Consider the following 12792-nt stretch of genomic DNA (forward strand, 5'->3'; position numbering starts at 1 on the left):
ACCTTGGCCTCTTGGTGTCCTCGGCCACCGACTTCGACAATATCCGTGCTCTTCTCACCCAGTATGAACGTGCATCCGGTGCGAGCATCAATCCCCGTAAGACGGTCTTTCTGCCCATTTATGCGGCGTCACGGGGCTTCAAACGACCATGGTTTACAGTGAAACGGGAGCACAAAATTTTGGGTGTTCAAGCCAATCTGCTACAGACTGCGACCTACAACTGGCGTATTGTCTTAAATGGCATACGAGCTCTGGCTAGCCTGTTGCTACTCGCACCCTAGCATTAACACAGCGGGTGCTTTTAATAAATGTTTTCTTGCTCAGCAAAGCCTGGTACCTCGCCCAGTTATTTCAGGTACCCAAGAATTTGGGCAGAGCCATAACACAGGCAGTCTATTGGCTATTGTGGCGGGGACATATTTTCAAGGTGTCTTACGACACATGTACTTTGCCGCGCGAACAGGGTGGACTCGGCCTCATTCATTTTGCTATGAAAACCGCAGCGTTGCTCCTTCATCGGACGAGCGTCACCATTGAACAGGATCCGTCGAGCCCCACAGCTGTTCTGTTCGCTATTCATCGTCCTCTATCTGAAGCAGCACCTCTCGACCCGACTACAATACCGTTTCAGCTGCGTTATGTTCGAGAATACTTCATTCAGAAAAGTTATCTCGCCGCCGACGTCCTCGACCATCGAACACGGACTGTGAAAGGTGTCTACCAGGGTCTAAGAGGACGGCCAGTCGGCAATAAGATGGAGGCGCGCTACCCGCGATCTGCGTGGAGGACGGCGTGGGCTCACGTTCACGCTCCCTTCCTGTCAGCGGACGTCAGCAGCTTTTGGTACCAAGTGATTGACAGAATTCTCCCCACCAACGAAAAGCTGAGCCGCATCCACTTATTTCCATAGAGCTTGTGTGAAGACTGTCGACAAGACGACACCTTAGAACATCGTTCCGTGTGCCTGAGGTCACAGTCGACCTGGAACATTGCCGCCAGGATGCTCGCACTTATCAACCGCACCAGCGCTGCCAGTTTCTCTGCGGACACGGCTTTGATTCCGGACTTCAACCCATACCCGCCTACGAAGCGTGCCGCCGCTGCATGGATCGTGGCTCACACTGTGTTCGCCCTCCTGCATTTGCGGCCTACGGACGGCTATGCCTATCTGGTTTATTTGTCCACGCAACATGACCTCACTAAAACCAGGAAAGACTACCACAAAATCTTTGCCAATTTTCTGCAAGTTGCACTCGCATTTGCCCACGACAAACTGTTGAAATATACACTTCACTGCTGCAACCTTTATTTCCTTCTGTGTTTTGAATTGTCTCCGAGTACGAAAACATACTTAATGCAAATTGAATGCTACAGGAAGAGTGAATAATTGAAGAAGTACGATGCTTACGCTTGTGCAGGACTGCAACGTGGCAATTCCGACGAATGTTTCACAAAGTTTTAGCCTGTGTTCGTGTGTGTTTGAGTTTCGCTGTCATTAAGAGATTTCTTTATGTTTTTATTCCTTATTTTCACCATCTGGTTCCTCCGACATCGGCGTCCAACCACGGATGCGTAGCGCACGACGCTGCCACCGAGATTGTTTGGTTTTTAAGAAAGGAGAATTTTTATTTTATTTTTAACACGTCCGAGAGACTTGTGTTCTCCCTCTCCTTATCCGACAGACAGTTCGTAAAGGTCGAGTGACTACTCACTCCTTTGACGTGTGCATCGATACTTTTATTTTTCTCAATGTTTCCATTAATAATTTTATTGGCCGCCACGAAACATTTTTGAGCATAATATCATGGAACGCGTGAAGGGTGTTCCATCCCTATGACTGTGAGGACTACTCAGGTAGTATTTGATTTTTTATTCTTTTTTTCAAATTTTATTCTTTATTTTATTGAGTCTAGGTGCAAAGCGCCTGATTCCCTGTCATTATTTTACTTTTATTTTATGGAGTGTAGGCGCAAAGCGACTGATTCGCTGTCCTTATAGGCGTGCACATTCACTTCCAGAGGATTTTAGTTTTCCTCCGATGCGTCGCTTGCGGTGAACATACACAAGATATTTTCCTCGCAGGCATTCATTCTCTCCGATATTATCAGTTCAACTTGAAGATCAACGTTTTCCACAGGACGTCGACGCACAAGGCGCCTGTACCGAGCGGTTTCCGCTTCTGACTGAATGGACAGTGAATAACTTCATCTCTTCTGTTTCGAAGAAGCTACGTTTTATTTTATAGCTAAAGAAGATCCCCGAAGAAGGCGTAATTGGAGAGCGGAATGCCGGGCTATCAGGGGAGTTGGGAGGTCCATCAAAAAAAAAAAAAAAATAAAATAAAATAAAATAAAAAAATAAAAAAAGGCCTCACCTGGGGCATACATCTAATTCTTAGCAGCTGTCTCTGCAAGCAACAGGAGGCTAGGTTTAAGATGTATCAGCTATTTGAGTAACATAATTGTGCATTCGAGACGTTAGCTGCGTCTTCCTTGGTAGTATAGTGGTTAGTATCCCCGCCTGTCACGCGGGAGACAGGAGTTCGATTCCCCGCCGGGGAGGTGCGATTTTTATCTCACAAACCTGTTCGAGTGTTGCCCGTATGGGGGGACACTTGGAAAGTGTTGTCTGCGTCGCTTTCTCACGCCTGTATTTAATTGCGTATCATCTCCTACAGCTCTCAGCTTGACTTGTCTCGACTTTGCTCGACTGACGCTACGCTGACGCTTGCAGGCAGCGATATTTACCACGATCGACTCGACATGCAGCTGCGAGATGCACAGGAGCAACAAAGCACTCCACGATGCGGCGACATACGAAATCCACTGCCCAGCTACGCGTCGGCAACTAACAAAATGCCGACCCTGCCAGGATTCGAACCTGGAATCTTCTGATCCGTAGTCAGACGCGTTATCCGTTGCGCCACAGGGCCAATGGCAGCACTTCTTTCTACGAGACAAGTGCAATTCGCTAAGAAACGTGTTCTCCATGGCTGAGCAAGCTCCCAAGGAAGGTACCTTTCGTGCAGCTGCGTGGCCGCAGTGCGCCTGCAGAGCTTAGAGCTTGCCACGCATCTGCTCTCGCTGTTCGACAGGTAGCAGAAGGCAAGGCGCGCGTTTTCCCGCGTTTTCTCGACGACGAGAGCCGGTTGATATGCATGTAAGCGTAGCATATGAAACAAGAATAGCACGAAGCATTGGTAGTCAGGTGCCAAAGTCGCAGTATGGCATCAGGTGGCGATCGTATGTTTCTATGGCCACCACTGGTTTGCAGCAAAGTGAATACCGCTAACTGAGAGCGCCGTGTTGTAGCCCCAGTGGCGCAATTGGTTAGCGCACGGTACTTATAAGGCAGTAGCCGTGAGCAATGCCGGGGTTGTGAGTTCGAGCCTCACCTGGGGCATACTTTTATTTCATAGCAGCTGTCTCTGACAGCAACAGGAGGCTAGGTTTGAGATGTATCAGCTATTTGAGTAACATAATTGTGCATTCGAGACGCTAGCTGCGTCTTCCTCGGTAGTATAGTGGTTAGTATCCCCGCCTGTCACGCGGGAGACCGGGATTCGATTCCCCGCCGGGGAGGCACATCCGATTTTTAATTGCTGCTCTATCACTCGCCGAACTTAGTGTAGGACGTTTGCGGCTACTAGCACCATATCTCTCGCACAAGGGCACCTGCCTACAGCGCATCCTCGGTAGTATAGTGGTTAGTATCCCCGCCTGTCACGCGGGAGACCGGGGTTCGATTCCCCGCCGGGGAGGTGCGATTTTTATCTCACAAACCTGTTCGAGTGTTGCCCGTATGGGGGTCGTAAGAGCATTAACTTTGCGATCGTGGAGTGTAGTTGGCGCGAAATCTTAAAAAATGCTACATCTTAGGAAGTGGTTCTCGCATTCTTCACACTTCAGAATTACGGGGTTTGCTGTTAACGCTGAGTCAAAGCACCCCAGCCCACGCTGTGGGCGTAATAATCGAGCTCGACGCAGTCCGCAAAATAAATAATTTTAGCAGAGCGTGGTTTCGATCCACGGACCTCTGGGTTATGGGCCCAGCACGCTTCCACTGCGCCACTCTGCTGGCTAGGCTTGCGCCCGCTCTTCGCCACGTGACGTGGGACACTTGGAAAGTGTTGTCTGCGTCGCTTTCACACGCCTGTATTTAATTGCGTATCATCTCCTACAGCTCTCAGCTTGACTTGTCTCGACTTTGCTCGACTGACGCTACGCTGACGCTTTTTTTTTTTTTTTTTTTTTTTTTTTTTTAATGGACTTGTAGTCCGGGGTGATATGTTACAATACAGCATCACCGGCCTATTGCGGTCTAACTGTGTTGGTGAGGCAGTAAATTTCCACAGGGCAATGACTACGTCACTGCAATTCACTTTGGAGGTGTGGCGGTGGGACTTGCAGTCCCGTACCACCCTCTCACGGTGATAGTACTACATGAGTCAGGCAGAAAAATTTTGCCTAACATGGGCAGGTGAAGGTGTGGCGGAGGGACTTGTAGTCCCGTACCGGCGTTTTTTGCGCTTGCAGGCAGCGATATTTACCACGATCGACTCGACATGCAGCTGCGAGATGCACAGGAGCAACAAAGCACTCCACGATGCGGCGACATACGAAATCCACTGCCCAGCTACGCGTCGGCAACTAACAAAATGCCGACCCTGCCAGGATTCGAACCTGGAATCTTCTGATCCGTAGTCAGACGCGTCATCCGTTGCGCCACAGGGCCAATGGCAGCACTTCTTTCTACGAGACAAGTGCAATTCGCTAAGAAACGTGTTCTCCATGGCTGAGCAAGCTCCCAAGGAAGGTACCTTTCGTGCAGCTGCGTGGCCGCAGTGCGCCTGCAGAGCTTAGAGCTTGCCACGCATCTGCTCTCGCTGTTCGACAGGTAGCAGAAGGCAAGGCGCGCGTTTTCCCGCGTTTTCTCGACGACGAGAGCCGGTTGATATGCATGTAAGCGTAGCATATGAAACAAGAATAGCACGAAGCATTGGTAGTCAGGTGCCAAAGTCGCAGTATGGCATCAGGTGGCGATCGTATGTTTCTATGGCCACCACTGGTTTGCAGCAAAGTGAATACCGCTAACTGAGAGCGCCGTGTTGTAGCCCCAGTGGCGCAATTGGTTAGCGCACGGTACTTATAAGGCAGTAGCCGTGAGCAATGCCGGGGTTGTGAGTTCGAGCCTCACCTGGGGCATACTTTTATTTCATAGCAGCTGTCTCTGACAGCAACAGGAGGCTAGGTTTGAGATGTATCAGCTATTTGAGTAACATAATTGTGCATTCGAGACGCTAGCTGCGTCTTCCTCGGTAGTATAGTGGTTAGTATCCCCGCCTGTCACGCGGGAGACCGGGATTCGATTCCCCGCCGGGGAGGCACATCCGATTTTTAATTGCTGCTCTATCACTCGCCGAACTTAGTGTAGGACGTTTGCGGCTACTAGCACCATATCTCTCGCACAAGGGCACCTGCCTACAGCGCATCCTCGGTAGTATAGTGGTTAGTATCCCCGCCTGTCACGCGGGAGACCGGGGTTCGATTCCCCGCCGGGGAGGTGCGATTTTTATCTCACAAACCTGTTCGAGTGTTGCCCGTATGGGGGTCGTAAGAGCATTAACTTTGCGATCGTGGAGTGTAGTTGGCGCGAAATCTTAAAAAATGCTACATCTTAGGAAGTGGTTCTCGCATTCTTCACACTTCAGAATTACGGGGTTTGCTGTTAACGCTGAGTCAAAGCACCCCAGCCCACGCTGTGGGCGTAATAATCGAGCTCGACGCAGTCCGCAAAATAAATAATTTTAGCAGAGCGTGGTTTCGATCCACGGACCTCTGGGTTATGGGCCCAGCACGCTTCCACTGCGCCACTCTGCTGGCTAGGCTTGCGCCCGCTCTTCGCCACGTGACGTGGGACACTTGGAAAGTGTTGTCTGCGTCGCTTTCACACGCCTGTATTTAATTGCGTATCATCTCCTACAGCTCTCAGCTTGACTTGTCTCGACTTTGCTCGACTGACGCTACGCTGACGCTTTTTTTTTTTTTTTTTTTTTTTTTTTTTTTTTAATGGACTTGTAGTCCGGGGTGATATGTTACAATACAGCATCACCGGCCTATTGCGGTCTAACTGTGTTGGTGAGGCAGTAAATTTCCACAGGGCAATGACTGCGTCACTGCAATTCACTTTGGAGGTGTGGCGGTGGGACTTGCAGTCCCGTACCACCCTCTCACGGTGATAGTACTACATGAGTCAGGCAGAAAAATTTTGCCTAACATGGGCAGGTGAAGGTGTGGCGGAGGGACTTGTAGTCCCGTACCGGCGTTTTTTGCGCTTGCAGGCAGCGATATTTACCACGATCGACTCGACATGCAGCTGCGAGATGCACAGGAGCAACAAAGCACTCCACGATGCGGCGACATACGAAATCCACTGCCCAGCTACGCGTCGGCAACTAACAAAATGCCGACCCTGCCAGGATTCGAACCTGGAATCTTCTGATCCGTAGTCAGACGCGTCATCCGTTGCGCCACAGGGCCAATGGCAGCACTTCTTTCTACGAGACAAGTGCAATTCGCTAAGAAACGTGTTCTCCATGGCTGAGCAAGCTCCCAAGGAAGGTACCTTTCGTGCAGCTGCGTGGCCGCAGTGCGCCTGCAGAGCTTAGAGCTTGCCACGCATCTGCTCTCGCTGTTCGACAGGTAGCAGAAGGCAAGGCGCGCGTTTTCCCGCGTTTTCTCGACGACGAGAGCCGGTTGATATGCATGTAAGCGTAGCATATGAAACAAGAATAGCACGAAGCATTGGTAGTCAGGTGCCAAAGTCGCAGTATGGCATCAGGTGGCGATCGTATGTTTCTGTGGCCACCACTGGTTTGCAGCAAAGTGAATACCGCTAACTGAGAGCGCCGTGTTGTAGCCCCAGTGGCGCAATTGGTTAGCGCACGGTACTTATAAGGCAGTAGCCGTGAGCAATGCCGGGGTTGTGAGTTCGAGCCTCACCTGGGGCATACTTTTATTTCATAGCAGCTGTCTCTGACAGCAACAGGAGGCTAGGTTTGAGATGTATCAGCTATTTGAGTAACATAATTGTGCATTCGAGACGCTAGCTGCGTCTTCCTCGGTAGTATAGTGGTTAGTATCCCCGCCTGTCACGCGGGAGACCGGGATTCGATTCCCCGCCGGGGAGGCACATCCGATTTTTAATTGCTGCTCTATCACTCGCCGAACTTAGTGTAGGACGTTTGCGGCTACTAGCACCATATCTCTCGCACAAGGGCACCTGCCTACAGCGCATCCTCGGTAGTATAGTGGTTAGTATCCCCGCCTGTCACGCGGGAGACCGGGGTTCGATTCCCCGCCGGGGAGGTGCGATTTTTATCTCACAAACCTGTTCGAGTGTTGCCCGTATGGGGGTCGTAAGAGCATTAACTTTGCGATCGTGGAGTGTAGTTGGCGCGAAATCTTAAAAAATGCTACATCTTAGGAAGTGGTTCTCGCATTCTTCACACTTCAGAATTACGGGGTTTGCTGTTAACGCTGAGTCAAAGCACCCCAGCCCACGCTGTGGGCGTAATAATCGAGCTCGACGCAGTCCGCAAAATAAATAATTTTAGCAGAGCGTGGTTTCGATCCACGGACCTCTGGGTTATGGGCCCAGCACGCTTCCACTGCGCCACTCTGCTGGCTAGGCTTGCGCCCGCTCTTCGCCACGTGACGTGGGACACTTGGAAAGTGTTGTCTGCGTCGCTTTCACACGCCTGTATTTAATTGCGTATCATCTCCTACAGCTCTCAGCTTGACTTGTCTCGACTTTGCTCGACTGACGCTACGCTGACGCTTGCAGGCAGCGATATTTACCACGATCGACTCGACATGCAGCTGCGAGATGCACAGGAGCAACAAAGCACTCCACGATGCGGCGACATACGAAATCCACTGCCCAGCTACGCGTCGGCAACTAACAAAATGCCGACCCTGCCAGGATTCGAACCTGGAATCTTCTGATCCGTAGTCAGACGCGTCATCCGTTGCGCCACAGGGCCAATGGCAGCACTTCTTTCTACGAGACAAGTGCAATTCGCTAAGAAACGTGTTCTCCATGGCTGAGCAAGCTCCCAAGGAAGGTACCTTTCGTGCAGCTGCGTGGCCGCAGTGCGCCTGCAGAGCTTAGAGCTTGCCACGCATCTGCTCTCGCTGTTCGACAGGTAGCAGAAGGCAAGGCGCGCGTTTTCCCGCGTTTTCTCGACGACGAGAGCCGGTTGATATGCATGTAAGCGTAGCATATGAAACAAGAATAGCACGAAGCATTGGTAGTCAGGTGCCAAAGTCGCAGTATGGCATCAGGTGGCGATCGTATGTTTCTGTGGCCACCACTGGTTTGCAGCAAAGTGAATACCGCTAACTGAGAGCGCCGTGTTGTAGCCCCAGTGGCGCAATTGGTTAGCGCACGGTACTTATAAGGCAGTAGCCGTGAGCAATGCCGGGGTTGTGAGTTCGAGCCTCACCTGGGGCATACTTTTATTTCATAGCAGCTGTCTCTGACAGCAACAGGAGGCTAGGTTTGAGATGTATCAGCTATTTGAGTAACATAATTGTGCATTCGAGACGCTAGCTGCGTCTTCCTCGGTAGTATAGTGGTTAGTATCCCCGCCTGTCACGCGGGAGACCGGGATTCGATTCCCCGCCGGGGAGGCACATCCGATTTTTAATTGCTGCTCTATCACTCGCCGAACTTAGTGTAGGACGTTTGCGGCTACTAGCACCATATCTCTCGCACAAGGGCACCTGCCTACAGCGCATCCTCGGTAGTATAGTGGTTAGTATCCCCGCCTGTCACGCGGGAGACCGGGGTTCGATTCCCCGCCGGGGAGGTGCGATTTTTATCTCACAAACCTGTTCGAGTGTTGCCCGTATGGGGGTCGTAAGAGCATTAACTTTGCGATCGTGGAGTGTAGTTGGCGCGAAATCTTAAAAAATGCTACATCTTAGGAAGTGGTTCTCGCATTCTTCACACTTCAGAATTACGGGGTTTGCTGTTAACGCTGAGTCAAAGCACCCCAGCCCACGCTGTGGGCGTAATAATCGAGCTCGACGCAGTCCGCAAAATAAATAATTTTAGCAGAGCGTGGTTTCGATCCACGGACCTCTGGGTTATGGGCCCAGCACGCTTCCACTGCGCCACTCTGCTGGCTAGGCTTGCGCCCGCTCTTCGCCACGTGACGTGGGACACTTGGAAAGTGTTGTCTGCGTCGCTTTCACACGCCTGTATTTAATTGCGTATCATCTCCTACAGCTCTCAGCTTGACTTGTCTCGACTTTGCTCGACTGACGCTACGCTGACGCTTGCAGGCAGCGATATTTACCACGATCGACTCGACATGCAGCTGCGAGATGCACAGGAGCAACAAAGCACTCCACGATGCGGCGACATACGAAATCCACTGCCCAGCTACGCGTCGGCAACTAACAAAATGCCGACCCTGCCAGGATTCGAACCTGGAATCTTCTGATCCGTAGTCAGACGCGTTATCCGTTGCGCCACAGGGCCAATGGCAGCACTTCTTTCTACGAGACAAGTGCAATTCGCTAAGAAACGTGTTCTCCATGGCTGAGCAAGCTCCCAAGGAAGGTACCTTTCGTGCAGCTGCGTGGCCGCAGTGCGCCTGCAGAGCTTAGAGCTTGCCACGCATCTGCTCTCGCTGTTCGACAGGTAGCAGAAGGCAAGGCGCGCGTTTTCCCGCGTTTTCTCGACGACGAGAGCCGGTTGATATGCATGTAAGCGTAGCATATGAAACAAGAATAGCACGAAGCATTGGTAGTCAGGTGCCAAAGTCGCAGTATGGCATCAGGTGGCGATCGTATGTTTCTGTGGCCACCACTGGTTTGCAGCAAAGTGAATACCGCTAACTGAGAGCGCCGTGTTGTAGCCCCAGTGGCGCAATTGGTTAGCGCACGGTACTTATAAGGCAGTAGCCGTGAGCAATGCCGGGGTTGTGAGTTCGAGCCTCACCTGGGGCATACTTTTATTTCATAGCAGCTGTCTCTGACAGCAACAGGAGGCTAGGTTTGAGATGTATCAGCTATTTGAGTAACATAATTGTGCATTCGAGACGCTAGCTGCGTCTTCCTCGGTAGTATAGTGGTTAGTATCCCCGCCTGTCACGCGGGAGACCGGGGTTCGATTCCCCGCCGGGGAGGCACATCCGATTTTTAATTGCTGCTCTATCACTCGCCGAACTTAGTGTAGGACGTTTGCGGCTACTAGCACCATATCTCTCGCACAAGGGCACCTGTCTACAGCGCATCCTCGGTAGTATAGTGGTTAGTATCCCCGCCTGTCACGCGGGAGACCGGGGTTCGATTCCCCGCCGGGGAGGTGCGATTTTTATCTCACAAACCTGTTCGAGTGTTGCCCGTATGGGGGTCGTAAGAGCATTAACTTTGCGATCGTGGAGTGTAGTTGGCGCGAAATCTTAAAAAATGCTACATCTTAGGAAGTGGTTCTCGCATTCTTCACACTTCAGAATTACGGGGTTTGCTGTTAACGCTGAGTCAAAGCACCCCAGCCCACGCTGTGGGCGTAATAATCGAGCTCGACGCAGTCCGCAAAATAAATAATTTTAGCAGAGCGTGGTTTCGATCCACGGACCTCTGGGTTATGGGCCCAGCACGCTTCCACTGCGCCACTCTGCTGGCTAGGCTTGCGCCCGCTCTTCGCCACGTGACGTGGGACACTTGGAAAGTGTTGTCTGCGTCGCTTTCACACGCCTGTATTTAATTGCGTATCATCTCCTACAGCTCTCAGCTTGACTTGTCTCGACTTTGCTCGACTGACGCTACGCTGACGCTTGCAGGCAGCGATATTTACCACGATCGACTCGACATGCAGCTGCGAGATGCACAGGAGCAACAAAGCACTCCACGATGCGGCGACATACGAAATCCACTGCCCAGCTACGCGTCGGCAACTAACAAAATGCCGACCCTGCCAGGATTCGAACCTGGAATCTTCTGATCCGTAGTCAGACGCGTTATCCGTTGCGCCACAGGGCCAATGGCAGCACTTCTTTCTACGAGACAAGTGCAATTCGCTAAGAAACGTGTTCTCCATGGCTGAGCAAGCTCCCAAGGAAGGTACCTTTCGTGCAGCTGCGTGGCCGCAGTGCGCCTGCAGAGCTTAGAGCTTGCCACGCATCTGCTCTCGCTGTTCGACAGGTAGCAGAAGGCAAGGCGCGCGTTTTCCCGCGTTTTCTCGACGACGAGAGCCGGTTGATATGCATGTAAGCGTAGCATATGAAACAAGAATAGCACGAAGCATTGGTAGTCAGGTGCCAAGGTCGCAGTATGGCATCAGGTGGCGATCGTATGTTTCTGTGGCCACCACTGGTTTGCAGCAAAGTGAATACCGCTAACTGAGAGCGCCGTGTTGTAGCCCCAGTGGCGCAATTGGTTAGCGCACGGTACTTATAAGGCAGTAGCCGTGAGCAATGCCGGGGTTGTGAGTTCGAGCCTCACCTGGGGCATACTTTTATTTCATAGCAGCTGTCTCTGACAGCAACAGGAGGCTAGGTTTGAGATGTATCAGCTATTTGAGTAACATAATTGTGCATTCGAGACGCTAGCTGCGTCTTCCTCGGTAGTATAGTGGTTAGTATCCCCGCCTGTCACGCGGGAGACCGGGATTCGATTCCCCGCCGGGGAGGCACATCCGATTTTTAATTGCTGCTCTATCACTCGCCGAACTTAGTGTAGGACGTTTGCGGCTACTAGCACCATATCTCTCGCACAAGGGCACCTGCCTACAGCGCATCCTCGGTAGTATAGTGGTTAGTATCCCCGCCTGTCACGCGGGAGACCGGGGTTCGATTCCCCGCCGGGGAGGTGCGATTTTTATCTCACAAACCTGTTCGAGTGTTGCCCGTATGGGGGTCGTAAGAGCATTAACTTTGCGATCGTGGAGTGTAGTTGGCGCGAAATCTTAAAAAATGCTACATCTTAGGAAGTGGTTCTCGCATTCTTCACACTTCAGAATTACGGGGTTTGCTGTTAACGCTGAGTCAAAGCACCCCAGCCCACGCTGTGGGCGTAATAATCGAGCTCGACGCAGTCCGCAAAATAAATAATTTTAGCAGAGCGTGGTTTCGATCCACGGACCTCTGGGTTATGGGCCCAGCACGCTTCCACTGCGCCACTCTGCTGGCTAGGCTTGCGCCCGCTCTTCGCCACGTGACGTGGGACACTTGGAAAGTGTTGTCTGCGTCGCTTTCACACGCCTGTATTTAATTGCGTATCATCTCCTACAGCTCTCAGCTTGACTTGTCTCGACTTTGCTCGACTGACGCTACGCTGACGCTTGCAGGCAGCGATATTTACCACGATCGACTCGACATGCAGCTGCGAGATGCACAGGAGCAACAAAGCACTCCACGATGCGGCGACATACGAAATCCACTGCCCAGCTACGCGTCGGCAACTAACAAAATGCCGACCCTGCCAGGATTCGAACCTGGAATCTTCTGATCCGTAGTCAGACGCGTTATCCGTTGCGCCACAGGGCCAATGGCAGCACTTCTTTCTACGAGACAAGTGCAATTCGCTAAGAAACGTGTTCTCCATGGCTGAGCAAGCTCCCAAGGAAGGTACCTTTCGTGCAGCTGCGTGGCCGCAGTGCGCCTGCAGAGCTTAGAGCTTGCCACGCATCTGCTCTCGCTGTTCGACAGGTAGCAGAAGGCAAGGCGCGCGTTTTCCCGCGTTTTCTCGACGACGAGAGCCGGTTGATATGCATGTAAGC

General features: G+C 51.7%; 31 non-coding genes across 31 annotated transcripts; 18 read left to right on the plus strand and 13 right to left on the minus strand.

Annotated features, from left to right (window-relative positions):
- Nucleotides 1-2859: 2859 nt before the first annotated feature.
- Nucleotides 2860-2932, minus strand: Trnar-acg. Its single transcript has one exon. It is a non-coding gene; the product is annotated as a tRNA-Arg (tRNA).
- Nucleotides 2933-3310: 378 nt separating this feature from the next.
- Nucleotides 3311-3402, plus strand: Trnai-uau. Its single transcript is given in 2 exon segments — nucleotides 3311-3348; nucleotides 3367-3402. It is a non-coding gene; the product is annotated as a tRNA-Ile (tRNA).
- A 107-nt stretch (nucleotides 3403-3509) lies between these two features.
- Trnad-guc lies at nucleotides 3510-3581 on the plus strand. The gene has a single exon. It is a non-coding gene; the product is annotated as a tRNA-Asp (tRNA).
- A 107-nt stretch (nucleotides 3582-3688) lies between these two features.
- Nucleotides 3689-3760, plus strand: Trnad-guc. Its single transcript has one exon. It is a non-coding gene; the product is annotated as a tRNA-Asp (tRNA).
- Nucleotides 3761-4005: 245 nt separating this feature from the next.
- Trnam-cau lies at nucleotides 4006-4077 on the minus strand. Its single transcript has one exon. It is a non-coding gene; the product is annotated as a tRNA-Met (tRNA).
- Nucleotides 4078-4661: 584 nt separating this feature from the next.
- On the minus strand, nucleotides 4662-4734 carry Trnar-acg. Its single transcript has one exon. It is a non-coding gene; the product is annotated as a tRNA-Arg (tRNA).
- A 378-nt stretch (nucleotides 4735-5112) lies between these two features.
- On the plus strand, nucleotides 5113-5204 carry Trnai-uau. Its single transcript is given in 2 exon segments — nucleotides 5113-5150; nucleotides 5169-5204. It is a non-coding gene; the product is annotated as a tRNA-Ile (tRNA).
- A 107-nt stretch (nucleotides 5205-5311) lies between these two features.
- Trnad-guc lies at nucleotides 5312-5383 on the plus strand. The gene has a single exon. It is a non-coding gene; the product is annotated as a tRNA-Asp (tRNA).
- Nucleotides 5384-5490: 107 nt separating this feature from the next.
- Nucleotides 5491-5562, plus strand: Trnad-guc. Its single transcript has one exon. It is a non-coding gene; the product is annotated as a tRNA-Asp (tRNA).
- A 245-nt stretch (nucleotides 5563-5807) lies between these two features.
- Nucleotides 5808-5879, minus strand: Trnam-cau. The gene has a single exon. It is a non-coding gene; the product is annotated as a tRNA-Met (tRNA).
- Nucleotides 5880-6466: 587 nt separating this feature from the next.
- Trnar-acg lies at nucleotides 6467-6539 on the minus strand. The gene has a single exon. It is a non-coding gene; the product is annotated as a tRNA-Arg (tRNA).
- A 378-nt stretch (nucleotides 6540-6917) lies between these two features.
- Trnai-uau lies at nucleotides 6918-7009 on the plus strand. The gene is given in 2 exon segments: nucleotides 6918-6955; nucleotides 6974-7009. It is a non-coding gene; the product is annotated as a tRNA-Ile (tRNA).
- A 107-nt stretch (nucleotides 7010-7116) lies between these two features.
- Nucleotides 7117-7188, plus strand: Trnad-guc. Its single transcript has one exon. It is a non-coding gene; the product is annotated as a tRNA-Asp (tRNA).
- A 107-nt stretch (nucleotides 7189-7295) lies between these two features.
- Trnad-guc lies at nucleotides 7296-7367 on the plus strand. Its single transcript has one exon. It is a non-coding gene; the product is annotated as a tRNA-Asp (tRNA).
- Nucleotides 7368-7612: 245 nt separating this feature from the next.
- Trnam-cau lies at nucleotides 7613-7684 on the minus strand. Its single transcript has one exon. It is a non-coding gene; the product is annotated as a tRNA-Met (tRNA).
- A 287-nt stretch (nucleotides 7685-7971) lies between these two features.
- On the minus strand, nucleotides 7972-8044 carry Trnar-acg. The gene has a single exon. It is a non-coding gene; the product is annotated as a tRNA-Arg (tRNA).
- Nucleotides 8045-8422: 378 nt separating this feature from the next.
- Trnai-uau lies at nucleotides 8423-8514 on the plus strand. Its single transcript is given in 2 exon segments — nucleotides 8423-8460; nucleotides 8479-8514. It is a non-coding gene; the product is annotated as a tRNA-Ile (tRNA).
- A 107-nt stretch (nucleotides 8515-8621) lies between these two features.
- Trnad-guc lies at nucleotides 8622-8693 on the plus strand. The gene has a single exon. It is a non-coding gene; the product is annotated as a tRNA-Asp (tRNA).
- A 107-nt stretch (nucleotides 8694-8800) lies between these two features.
- On the plus strand, nucleotides 8801-8872 carry Trnad-guc. Its single transcript has one exon. It is a non-coding gene; the product is annotated as a tRNA-Asp (tRNA).
- A 245-nt stretch (nucleotides 8873-9117) lies between these two features.
- Nucleotides 9118-9189, minus strand: Trnam-cau. Its single transcript has one exon. It is a non-coding gene; the product is annotated as a tRNA-Met (tRNA).
- A 287-nt stretch (nucleotides 9190-9476) lies between these two features.
- Trnar-acg lies at nucleotides 9477-9549 on the minus strand. The gene has a single exon. It is a non-coding gene; the product is annotated as a tRNA-Arg (tRNA).
- Nucleotides 9550-9927: 378 nt separating this feature from the next.
- Trnai-uau lies at nucleotides 9928-10019 on the plus strand. Its single transcript is given in 2 exon segments — nucleotides 9928-9965; nucleotides 9984-10019. It is a non-coding gene; the product is annotated as a tRNA-Ile (tRNA).
- Nucleotides 10020-10126: 107 nt separating this feature from the next.
- Trnad-guc lies at nucleotides 10127-10198 on the plus strand. The gene has a single exon. It is a non-coding gene; the product is annotated as a tRNA-Asp (tRNA).
- A 107-nt stretch (nucleotides 10199-10305) lies between these two features.
- On the plus strand, nucleotides 10306-10377 carry Trnad-guc. The gene has a single exon. It is a non-coding gene; the product is annotated as a tRNA-Asp (tRNA).
- Nucleotides 10378-10622: 245 nt separating this feature from the next.
- On the minus strand, nucleotides 10623-10694 carry Trnam-cau. The gene has a single exon. It is a non-coding gene; the product is annotated as a tRNA-Met (tRNA).
- A 287-nt stretch (nucleotides 10695-10981) lies between these two features.
- Trnar-acg lies at nucleotides 10982-11054 on the minus strand. Its single transcript has one exon. It is a non-coding gene; the product is annotated as a tRNA-Arg (tRNA).
- A 378-nt stretch (nucleotides 11055-11432) lies between these two features.
- Trnai-uau lies at nucleotides 11433-11524 on the plus strand. The gene is given in 2 exon segments: nucleotides 11433-11470; nucleotides 11489-11524. It is a non-coding gene; the product is annotated as a tRNA-Ile (tRNA).
- A 107-nt stretch (nucleotides 11525-11631) lies between these two features.
- On the plus strand, nucleotides 11632-11703 carry Trnad-guc. Its single transcript has one exon. It is a non-coding gene; the product is annotated as a tRNA-Asp (tRNA).
- A 107-nt stretch (nucleotides 11704-11810) lies between these two features.
- Nucleotides 11811-11882, plus strand: Trnad-guc. The gene has a single exon. It is a non-coding gene; the product is annotated as a tRNA-Asp (tRNA).
- Nucleotides 11883-12127: 245 nt separating this feature from the next.
- On the minus strand, nucleotides 12128-12199 carry Trnam-cau. The gene has a single exon. It is a non-coding gene; the product is annotated as a tRNA-Met (tRNA).
- Nucleotides 12200-12486: 287 nt separating this feature from the next.
- Nucleotides 12487-12559, minus strand: Trnar-acg. Its single transcript has one exon. It is a non-coding gene; the product is annotated as a tRNA-Arg (tRNA).
- Between the last annotated feature and the right edge of the window lie 233 nt (nucleotides 12560-12792).

The sequence above is a fragment of the Schistocerca americana genome, chromosome 8 (genome assembly GCF_021461395.2).
Source record: "Schistocerca americana isolate TAMUIC-IGC-003095 chromosome 8, iqSchAmer2.1, whole genome shotgun sequence".
Taxonomy (NCBI): domain Eukaryota; kingdom Metazoa; phylum Arthropoda; class Insecta; order Orthoptera; family Acrididae; genus Schistocerca; species Schistocerca americana.